Genomic DNA, 12,036 nt, shown 5'->3' on the forward strand with positions numbered 1-12,036 from the left:
AATAGCCAACCAGTAAACAGGAGAAAAAAAATAGTCTTGCCTAGGAGACATTAGAGAAAACATCAGAGAGCAGGGGACCTTTGAGCTGAGACTTGATGAAGGCATTGTATTTTTGCCACATGGAGAAAGAGCATGGAGAACCTAGACAACAGCAAGAGCAAAAGTTCAAGGTGGTGAAAGAGTGTGGTCTGTCGTGGCATATATGAGAAGGTAGGGAGAGAGGTACGACTGGACCTGACAGTGAAAAGCAGGAAGAGTTTAATTCTAGGGTAGACCAGGCATCATCACAGCAGGTTTTCAAGGGAAGGATTGGCAGGTTTAAATCTGCGTTTTAGAAAAACATCACTTTGCCAGCATTGAGGAGGAGAGTGTGGAAAGGAGAGAGACGGGAAATAGGAAGAACAATTGAGACGCTGTGTGTTAAGACGGATTCGAGAAAAACCTTGGACCTAACTCTAATGGATGTGATTATGATGAACGTGCAAGATTCCTGTGGCTGCGGCCCTCAGTGGCTCACCCATATCCCTGGGACATTACCACTTTCCCTGTATCCTGTTGGCTTCTGCTGATGGAGTTACTGTTCCCATGTCTGAGAGCTTTTGCCAGAACAACAGATGGTTGCTCTGGAAGCTCCTGGTTAAGAAGGCCAGAGAGGCAGGAAATTTACATCTCCCAAGCAGCGTCAACCAATGACTGACAGAAGTTGCTATAAAATACTCAACAGAGTATCCCTGTGGGATTAAACTCCAGTTGCCCACTTTGGCAACCGGCTTTAAAAAGGCACTCTTATACCCACATTCCTTGTTGCATTATTCACAATAGTCAAAAAGTGAAAGGAACCCAAGTGTCAATTTATAGATGAACGGATAAACAAAATGTGGTGTATACATACAATGGAACATTATTCAGCCTTAAAAGTGAAAATATTCCAACACATGCTACAATATGGTTGAACGTTGAAGACATTATGCTAAATGAAATAAGATAGTCAAAAAGTATAATTAATGAATGATTCCACTTACATGAGGTACCTAGAGTTGTCAAAATCACAGAGATGGAGAGTAGAATGGTGGTTGCCAGGGGCTGCGAGGAGGGAAGAATAGGGAGTTAGTGTTGCATGTGTAGGGAGTTTGAGTTTGGGAAGAGTGAAAAAGCTCTGGACATAGATGGTGGTGACGGTTGCACAACAATGTGAATCTACTTAACGCCACTGAACTGTGTGCCTAAAAATGGTTAAAGTGGAAAATTTTATGTCGTGTATGTTTTATCACAATAAAAATATGCACTCTTTATTGGCAGCCTTCCCTTCCTTGTATCACCTTCCCTACTTTTCTATTAGTGGCCATTCATCTTGTTATCAAACTAGTAAAGGTCTAATTTTTGTCTCGAGACCTGCTTCTGGGGGAGCCCAAACGAAGACAGATGGTACCAGAAAGAGTCCTAGGAAGCAGATCCTAAGACAGGATTCTGGAATTGGATCACTTGTCAACAAGATGGCAAAAGGACATCATTGTGGGTTGTGGTACAATGGACCCCATGATCCCCACCTCCTGGTATCGACACCCCTGGGTAATCCCCTCTCCTTAAATATGGGCTGGACTTATTGACTCCATTTTGAAAGCAGAAATGATGAGATACTATTTCTGGAATTGGGTTCTAAAAAGACCATGGCTTCCATCGTGGGAGCTTCTCTCTTGCATTGCTTTTTGTGGGAGAAGCCAGCTGCCACATCATGCAGCAGCCCTATGGAGAGGGCCTGAGTTAGCTTGGAAGTGCACCTTTGAGGCCTGCCAGCAGCCATGTGAGTGAAATCGGAAGAGGATTCTTCCCGGTCCAGCCCTGAGATGACTGCAGCCCCGGCCAACGCTCAACCACAGCTTTGTGACAGACCCTGAACCAAACCACCCAGCTGAGCTGCTCCTGGATTCCTGACCCACAGAAACTTTGAGAACACAAATGTTTGTGTTTTGAGCTGCTACACAATAGACGACTAGAACACTGGTGGTAAGTAGGCAATAATCCCGCTCGGCAATCACTGTCTCCTGCAGTGGATGGGGATGGGATGTAGATTGCAGGGCTTGCACTGCCTTGTGCGATATCATTAGCACCTGAGAGATACGATGGCAATGGGAACTATAAGGACTGTGGGTTTAGTTGGTTATTGTTAAGTGGCATAAATATGCTGGAGAAAAGAAATGACAGGCTTGAGTCAGCCGATCACCAACTAAGACCATGACTGGAAACCACAAGACTTCAGTGACAGCATTTAATTTTTCCTTATCTCCTCTGGTTACCTCTGGTCATAAACTTTCATTGCAACCAGAGGACAGATTGGGCTAAAAATCAAGCCTAGGATCTGACTATGGGATTAGCTGAATTGCAGAGAAGCTTGCATCTATAGTTCCCCCATAAATCTCTGACACTAAAATCAGGCCTCTGACAGGAAGGGGTAAGATCTTAAAACTGAATGGGGAGCATCTTGAGAACCTTGAACCTCTGATTCTCCTCAACCCGCTAGGCCTAAAGAAGCGGCCCACTTCCCCCTCACTGCAGGAGAGCAGCCTCTCCTTCCTGGAGACCACGAGGGCGGTTACCAGGGTCAACGCCTCATAAGACAATACCTACTCCCCTTAAGATACCCCTGCTTCCTCTCATAACTCCTAGGCCAATAAGTCAGTTCAACTCTCAGCTTAACTAGGGAAATAATTCACCAAAAGACTACAGAAACTGGCTCACAGGTACAGCAGAAACTGGAAAAAGATGTTGGAAATCAATCATGATATGCTAAACCAAGGGAGCACAATACAAGGGAGAAGATGTTGAAATGGGTGCAATCTCCTGTAACTTAGGGTTTAATCCCTGGGAAGGACACCTGGAGCCAGTTCTGTGCCACTGGAATGGCTCCTCAAAGCTTAGGAGAAAAAAAATAAGGGCCTCCAACATGTGAGGTGGTGATGCAAGGACTGGTGTGGCAGAGTACCAAAGCAGTCAAGAGGCTCTGAGGGGTGACTGTGTTAGAATGGATCTATCTATAAGACTGGAAAACCTGCCAAGCGACCATGTTCCTCAGGGGGATCCAAAAGGGACACTCCTTTCACTAAAGCAACAAGAAGTGCGTCAACGTTGTGGGGCTGGGGATGAAGGCACTGGCCTCACTGAGAAGCTGAGCAGTGTCTATGCTTTGTATACCAAGCATAACAGTAGGAACACTCCCTGGTGTCAACGGGGATGATAGGATTCTGAAATAGCAGAAGCCAGTAGGCAGCACTTCACCATGAATGTGAGACAGATGTAATTATCCAAACAGGCTGAATGTCAACCAGAGGGCTCTGACCTACAGGGATCTGCGATGGTCAACAGGTCATGGTATACCTGGAGCTGCAATGGATAGGGTCCTGCTTGACCTATACATCAAAGAAATAGTATTAATAGCTGGGTCAAAGGCTGATGTCAACTGCCACAACGGAAAATCACGATTGCTCCAACCAGTTCCCAAACTTGAGGCAATTCTCAAGTCCAGAATGCATCACTTGAAGGGGAGGCTAGGTCCTCATCCAAAAAGACGCACGACACAGTAAATATATGCACTAGCAATTCCCCCAATCCTTCCCCATGCAGACAAACTAGCATAATTAAGCATGGGGAAAGAAGGAATATCCAGAATGTTCAAGAACTGTCAGATACAGAGTCTGAGCTGACATTAATACTAGGTTAGCCAAAATGACAGCATAGTCCCTACAAGAGTTCTGTGAAAGATGAGGCATTCCAGTTTATTAAAGAATTTCTTGAGGTGGGGGGAGATCAATGAGTTAAAGTTCTTTAAAATATTTTGTTTGAAAGCTTTTTATTTGACCACTTGTATTGTTGGTTACTTTTCTAACCTTGAAAAATAAAGAGAAACATTAATTTGGGAATCTAGCCTCTTGGTTAAAAGGCAAACTCAACTTGAAAAATTATGTTGTCCTCACTTTTAGACCTTCATACAAGAAAATATGCTTGGTTGCCTCCAAACAAAGAAAGAAATACTTCCGTTTCTGATCATTTTGCAATCAACAAGTGATCAGCAGGCTCACAGAATACACACAGACCTGCACTGCAGCCTTGTCTGTGGCAGAGTTACTACTGCATCGTCTGTGTGTGTACCATCCCTTGGATCTAACTCTACCGTAATCCGTCACACAGATAAAAGTTACATACTGGTTATGCAACGGTCTGTATTTGTTATCTATTGGTGCATAACAAATTGCCTCAAAACTTAGTGTCCCAAAACAATCACATATATTATCTCACAGCCTCTGTGGGTCAACAATTCAGGAGCAGCTTAGCTGGGTGGTGCCAGCTCTGGGTCTATCAGAAGACTGCAGTGAAGATGTCGACTGGGACTGTGGTCATCGGAAGGCTTGCCTAGGACTGGAAGGACTGCTTTCCAAGGCAACTCACTCGTATGGTTGGAAAGTTAGTGCTGGCTGTTTGTGAGGGTCTTTGGTTCCACCACCTGGACCTCTTCACAGGGCTGCTTGAAGATATGGAAACTGACGTCTCCCATGGCCAGTGATCCAGAGAGAGTGAGACAGAAGTCACAACGTCTTTTATGACCTCAGTTCAGAAGTCACACTCCATCATCTCGACAACACTCTATTAATTACACAGTTCAGCCCTATTCCGTGTAGAAGGTGACTACATGAATGCCGGGTGGCAGGGATCACTGGGGGCCATTTTGGAGTTTGGTTTGCCACATGGCGCCACACTCTCCCCATGTAATTGAGGGCAGGGACCGACTTAGTTTAGAATTTGTAACAATTGTCCTAATTGGATGCAATAAGGATTGGTGAGTGTAACTGAGATGGATTATGTGAAATGACAGCAATAAATAAGGTTAAAAGAAAGCGGAAAAAATCAAGGAAACAGTGAAAATAGCTATCAGCTCAACAACTGTACGGACTCACCCAGGCTCAGGAATGCCAAAACCAGTTTCATTCTATGTTATCGCCTTTCATGACACCTAACTTAGCTCAAGCTCAAGTTCAAATAAGCATTATTGGGCATACTCAAAGCACACAAACTTAACCACCAAAGGTCCTTGCCTTTGTCCTTTGCTATGCTCCTGTCAGGATTCAGTCTGGAAACAGAAACCACAACAGTTAATATAAAGAAATGTTAGGCCACAATAAAGTTGTTAACTAGATAACCAGAAAGGCAAGAAGAGAAGACTAAGATGTCATAAGGGTAAGAGGTGCAATAAACTGCTACAACCTTAAGGCTGAGAGAACAAAAGGACGGTGTTGGAATTGTCAAAACTTCGAAGCTTTGAAGCCAGGTCCCTGACAGTTAACTGCAGATATTCGCTAAGTTTTCTTGTTTTAAACTGGAGGTGACTCAGGGTCTAGAGGATTTGTGAGCTTGCTTTGCAGGAGAAAGAGAATGCCTTCAGGGAGGCTGCCGTCACCCTGAATGACTGGCCAGGTTGCCCAGCAGCTTCTCTGGACTGAAAGATTATCTCTTCATTTCTCTGAAACTCTTCCTGCCAAGCCCCTTAGCTCTATAAACCCCCTGCTTTCTTCTCTTGTTAAGGCAAATTTGAGAGAACCAATCCTCCCACCTTCTCGTTTTAGCCAATTCAAATAAAGCCTTTCTCCACCTCCAAGCGCTGAGGGCTCAGTGAGGGTTTACTGCGCATCAGGCACGCAAACTTGAGATAAAGAGGCTCAGTATCAACTTGAGAGAGGGTCCCAGCACCTCAGAGGAGGGGACTCTGTGCAGCTGGTGTCTCTGCGGGTACATGGTGTGCTACTTTTGCAAGCACTGAACAAACATCTAAACAGATTTAGCTGCTGCTATGGGAAGACACCGATGCTATGGAGAGGAAAGAAATGATGCTGGGGTGACAGTCACAGGAACAGCAAGCATCCAAGAAGAAAAGAGGAAACTCACGGGGCACAAATAGGAAAGAACAAGCCCTTCTTCCCTCTCCAGGCTCCCAGTCTCCTCCCCACCCCCAGCGCCCCATCTTGGCAGAAAATAACATGGAGCCAAACGGCAAAGCAGAATTGGGGTGCACCGAGTCCCAGCATCACAGAGCCAACTGTAGAAGGGGGTTTTGAAGTTGACAGACAATAGTTTAATGATGCCACACTGGGGAGGGCAATACTGAACAAGACAAATACCAAAAATGCTGTCCACCATGTGTTGTGCACTTGTAATCTTTGTGCAAATTATACTTCCAGGAACATTCTAGTCACATTCCTTTGGGTTTGGAAAAGCAGGCTCTGTTCCAACAGGGAAGGCTGTGCCCAGGTGTGAACAATTAGAATTCTAGCATGTGAGAGGCCTTTGGTGGTTCACGAGCACTTGGCAGAAGCAGTGCTGTGCTGTTCGAAAACGTTCCTGAAGGTTCCACTTAAACAGAAGTAATCAGTTTAAAGAGAGGTAGGAGGGAGAGAGACCATCAGCATCACCACCATCCCCCCCACACACACACACACAAATACAGTAGGAACACAGGTAATGCCCCCAAATACAAAACACTTTCCAAAAATATGTGTCAAGGTCCTCAGAGCAAGAGCCTAAACCAACTACTCAGAGTGTGGACAGTGGACCGGTGCCAGTCCAGGAACTCTTTGCTATGAGTCCTCAACAAAGTGCCAAAACTGACAGTAAGCATCTAGAAACTTCTGTAGCACATTGGCAGAGTATTCTTATATCTTTTGAATCTAATAAGAAAGATTGGAGCTTGTATTTCGTATGTCTTCGTCTTTATTTCCCATTTCATTTTTATAGCAATTGATATTCATTATATTTTAGGAAAAAAGAAATAATCCAGGGGCCATCCCGGTGGTGCATGAATTAAGTTAGCGCGTTCCACTTTGGCTGCCCGGAGTTCGCTGGTTTGGATCCTGGGTGTGGACATGGCACCACTTGTCAGGGCATGCTGTGGTGGGTGTCTCACATATAAAGTAGAGGAAGCTGGGCGCGGATGTTAGTGCAGGGCCAGTCTTCCTCAGCAAAAAGAGGAGGATTGGCGGTAGATGTTAGCTCAGAGCTAATCTTCCTCAAAAAAAAAAAGGTATCAGTCCATGATGAATTGGACATAAAAAGAAAACCAATGTAATCCTTCACTATGGATAACTTGAGAAACACTATCCTAAACCAGAGACTTGCTGCAAATTGGACGGAAGATACAAGAACTGGCATGGCTTGGCCCCCGGGGAGGTCAGCTTGTGCTCTATGTGCATGACCCAGGGAGCATCCTGGGAGAGAGAGTAACTAGGCAAGGTGAAGCCAGCAGACTGACTTCAGGATCAGGAAGCAATGGCATCTCTGTCCAGGCAGTTTACCAAAAGGAGAAGATCCTGAACGTGAGGAGGGAAGTCAAGGTGCTCGTGACTACTGGCAGAACATGGGACCACGGAGCTCTTCACTGGGAAACCTTCCAAGCAGCTGCTCGACATTTTCAAGTGGTCAGCCATTGTTTGCCTTGAGCACCTTGAGGACCTCAAAAACTAGAGATGTTTGTCTTTGTAAGCTGGGCCCTTTCCAGCATCTTAGGTTTTTCTCATGGTATTCTGATTGCTAGAGTGCAAGATAAAGACCAAGAGATAGCACACATATCAAGAAGAGAAGACTTGAAGAATATACAGGCCTGCTGGCCATCATCAAAAGATAAATTCTACACAGTAACCTCCCTGGTGATGATGAATTGAAACCACCCAACTCACGTCTACAACAAACGTGTTATTTATGCAATTTTTAAAAACAAATAGTTAAAACTTCAGGTCTTTAAGACTCTACAGCAGTATGCTCTTCTTAAGTAAGATCTACAAGACCTGAGACACCTCATTAGTATTTTCCAGACAGGGTTCAAATTCCCTGGTACTGAGGTATTCCTCATCAAACACGGCCTGTTTTCAGTAGCGATTGTCTTCAGCAATCCAGTGGACACTCTCTCCAATTACCTCTTTCAGTGCGCAGACCCAGCCTTTGGGAGTTTCTGGCAGACTCACAAGTTACGTTTAAACCCAGAATCGGTCAAGGATCTGCAAAATGCATGATGACTGTGTACGATCTAAGATTGGAAGTTTTTAACAGGAAAGAATTTTTAACAAGAAATGTTTTTTAATGACATTAACACTCATGGTACAGAGGCCAAATTTGATCCTTCCGTATTTAAAGTTGGCTCAGGCTGCAGACGTTGCTGACCCTAGTCATTCAACATTCAATAAACAAATCGTCCGCATAACAACCGTCTGCCAGGCCTGGTTGGCAGCCACCGTGTGCATGATTTGAACAAAACAGACGTGGTCCTTACCTTCATACACCTTCAGTCTCATAAGGCAGATAGACATTAAACATGTAAACCCGCAAATAAATGGATAATTACAAGTTGTGATAAATCTTACAAAAAGAAGATAACTGGCTACTATGAGCCAGAATGAAAACATGGACCTATTTTAGATTGGAAGCCAGGTTTTACATACTGAGGTGAGCTGTAAATACTAATAAAGCAATGCATGTGGATAAGAGGCCTAGATATAATAGAAAATATGGCGTTTATGGTCTTTGAGGACGTTCTCTGATTTCAGGTTTTTATTATTTGGTTTGGCAATCACGCTTTGCTCCTAACGTCAGCAGGATGTGAAGGTAGTTAAGCTATAATTATTCTTTTTCTATTTCATTAATATGCAATGAAACATGTGACACTTAACATCTCTTCCTGTGGTCTCTTGAGGCCTCTGACCCTTGTTTTTTCCTGAGGAAAAACACATTATGTCGACCCTGCCTCAGAGCAGCTCAGGTTCACTCTGTAAGTGTTCCCCTGGCGCAACCTGTGCTGCGCCTGGAACGTGCACTGTACGCCAGTGCTAAACGCACTAAACCCTGCACACTACACTCACCCTGGAGAAGTCACCAGACGAAAGAGAGGCACACCTGAGCAACACCAATGTGCACGGAAAGGTAAAAGTGCCATGAAGGAAAAGTCCAGGAGGTTTGGGGAGTGTAAGACAAGGGGCCTCACCCGGTCCAAGAGATCTGGGGAGGGCTACCTTGAATAGGTGATGTTTAAGCTAAAATCCGAAACATAAGAGTTATATTTGCCTGGTATCCCAATGCTAAAATCATTACATTATAAATTGCTATTTTACAGGCACTCATCTAAAGATGAGAAAAATAATCTTTTTTCTAGCTAAGACCTAGAGGAGTGATTCCCCATAGCATTTATTAACTTAACAGCAATCAAAGTAAAATGAACCACATCCTAGAGGTCAAAATTCTATTTACAGGTAACGGCAAAAGAAGGAAAACTACAGAGTCTAAATGTCATCAAACAATCTAAAGTTTTCCAGAGCAGAAGCTTAACTGGAGAAAACATGAACCTTGTAACCAAATACACTTCAAAGTAAACCCTTGCTCCCCTAATTATCGACCGAATGGTATCAAACAATGTCGCTGTGTGTCTGATTTGTTAATGGGAAATTTAATATCTACCTCACAAAGCCGTAGGGAGGATTACATCAATAAGGGCACAAAGTGCCTGATATTCACTAGGCGCTTAATGAGGGTTAGTTTCTTCTTATTAATAAAACCAAGCAACAGTTTTATCTTAGTCAATAATTTAATAGCAAACAAGAATTATAACAGGAACGAACTCCTGTTATAAAAACCAATCTATCAAAGAGAATAAGCCTTCTCTGTTCCCTCGCCAAGATGGAGACCTCAGGAACAAAGGTCATTTGGCTAGAAATTTCCCTTTTCTGGAAATTCGAGAACTACCGCTGAAGAGTCAGGTGGCTCTATTATTGCTGCCTGGCTGGGCCAAAGGAGAACTCTGCTCAGCCTAACGACAGTGACCTGTAGACTCCTGGAGGCTGGTGGTGGTCTCATGCAAACTATGAGGTCATTAATGTGGCCTCCCTTTCTCTCCTCAGTATAGTTTCAGACCACATATTTCTGAGAATTAATGTTTATCCTTGGGGTACATGTGCGTGGTGTGATTGTGTGTACACACATGATAAAATCAGTCTAAAAGTTTTTAAAACAACAGTAAAAAGGTGTGATTACTGTTCAAACTAGCAGAAATATCACCCAGGAGAGCCAACATGAAGCATCCAGACCCATCCTATATCTAGGCCCCAAAGCTGCAAACCCACAAATTTCTCTGTTGCTACCCTGTAAATTGAATGTAATTTGATAGCAGGCTCTGCTGCCCCAGCCCTGAAACTCTGGTGCTGTTTCAGCTGGAGCTTTGGGGATTTCTCCAGGACTACAAACCATGTGACATAAACTTAGTGGGATGATTTTTCAAGGGAAAGTAGATCCAACAGTGAGGCTCCAGCGTGGGATTTCTCAGTGCCTGTATATTGCCACAGTAAATATTTGAGGAGGGTGCAAGGCAAGACAGACGCACACCTGGGATTTCAGGAAATGAGCTCAGGAGCTGGAGGGGCTCTATAAAGAAACCTTTATGAAGAGCTTTCCCCTGGCTCTTTAAAAACAGCTTCCGTTTCTTCATTTCTGAACCTCTCTGAAAATATTTTGATAAGAAAGGAAATTGTACTAACAAAACAGAAAGACAACTCCAGCAAACGACAGAGCCCACGGAGCACTGCCTCAATTTGTATTGCTTAAAGTAATGACAAGACTTGATTTAAAATAAAATCAAAAGACTTCTTTGGTAGGAGAAAATGGCCCGGATTTTATCAGTTCAATCCAATCAATTACAATGCAAATATCACAATATTACAATGCAAATATCAGGATATTTGCCATGCGCGTGTGTCCGCATCTGTTATACACTATCCCCCTCCAAAAATGCGGTAGGGTCCCCAGGACAATTACTGGCCTACATAACCCCTCCAACTTTCTGAGTATCTCTAGGGTCTTACACTCGTGTAGTTTGAATTCCTGCTTCTGCTTAAATTTCTCTAATCATCCCATTGTCTTCCTGGAACTACTGTCACCTGTGCCACTTCACCGTATGCTGTGCTTTCCCTCTCCCTGTAGTTCCCAAACACCAGAGACACAAGGCCCTCGTGGACAGAAGACTTTGCTGATGATTTAGGAAAGACAGAGAGATTATAGAGCAGTGTAGCACCATCAAACAACAGCATTAAATTTCATGTTAGACTCTGCCGCTCTCGTGCTCTCTGGCCAACCCCATGCATGGAATTTCTCATGAGCTGTCTCTCTTCTCACTCATACCTCATTCCAGCCTACTTTTTGCCCTTTTCTATACTCTTCTCAAAACCCTGGTACTTCTGTTGCACCCATCCACAAGCAAAAGACCAAAGACTCCTATTTTATTACTTACAGTAATATAGTTCTGATTTGTCTACAGCTCTTCCCTCTAAGCTCTGACCAGGAGCCTTGCCCTAAATTACACCCATGGCCATTAAGGCATTTCTCCTACATCAATGTGAACCTTTCATTTTTTCCTTGGCCAATTGTCACAAACTATAGCCAGACTCTAAAATAACACATTTTCTTCCTGTTACATAAGTATATACTTACCCAAATGGATGCATATAAATGCATATAAGGAAGGTGCATCAGAAGAAAAACATTATAATCCCTTACTGAGGAGTGACAAAGACTCTCTTCTTGACCGAACTTGAGTCAGGCTCCTTTGAGCCCTCATCCCAACTAGACCCTGACCTCAGGCTCTGTCCTTGGTCTGTTAGTCTGGTTTGAGCAAGAATTCTGCTGAGTCAGTTTAGTAAAAAACACCACCTGGACATATGATCTGTTTCCTTATCTCTCACCCTCAATATCTTATCACCCTGGCCTGCCTCCAGCAAGGATCCTGTTGAGTCGGCCTAGCAAGAATCTCCCTAGTCTTAATGTTTCCACTTAGCGGTTTTCCTTCCACTGACCCCCACCCTACTCTTTGGCTATAAATCTCCAGGTCTCCTGGTTGTACCTGGAGTTAAGCCCAATCTGTCTCCTCTATTGCAAAGCCCCTATGGCAGTAGTCCCTCACAAATAAAGTCTTCCACAGCACCTTTAACAAGTGTCACGATTAATTTTTTCTTGACTAGGAGT

The 12,036-nt window shown here is 43.9% G+C and overlaps 1 long non-coding RNA gene across 8 annotated transcripts in view; it reads right to left on the reverse strand.

Moving 5' to 3' along the window:
- Positions 1-11,715, reverse strand: part of LOC139044828 (uncharacterized) — a 75,478-nt gene extending 63,763 nt beyond the window's left edge. For 2 of the 8 annotated variants that reach the window (XR_011502099.1, XR_011502100.1), the window contains exons 1-2: positions 11,506-11,712; positions 1,023-1,083 (exon numbers count right to left, since the gene is read on the reverse strand). This is a non-coding gene — a long non-coding RNA (uncharacterized lncRNA). Of the gene's footprint in view, positions 1-1,022; positions 1,084-11,505 lie in introns of all 8 variants that reach the window. The other 6 variants (XR_011502101.1, XR_011502102.1, XR_011502103.1 and 3 more) reach the window with 5 other exon arrangements.
- Between the last annotated feature and the right edge of the window lie 321 nt (positions 11,716-12,036).

Source organism: Equus asinus, chromosome 3 (assembly GCF_041296235.1).
Source record: "Equus asinus isolate D_3611 breed Donkey chromosome 3, EquAss-T2T_v2, whole genome shotgun sequence".
Classification (NCBI taxonomy): domain Eukaryota; kingdom Metazoa; phylum Chordata; class Mammalia; order Perissodactyla; family Equidae; genus Equus; species Equus asinus.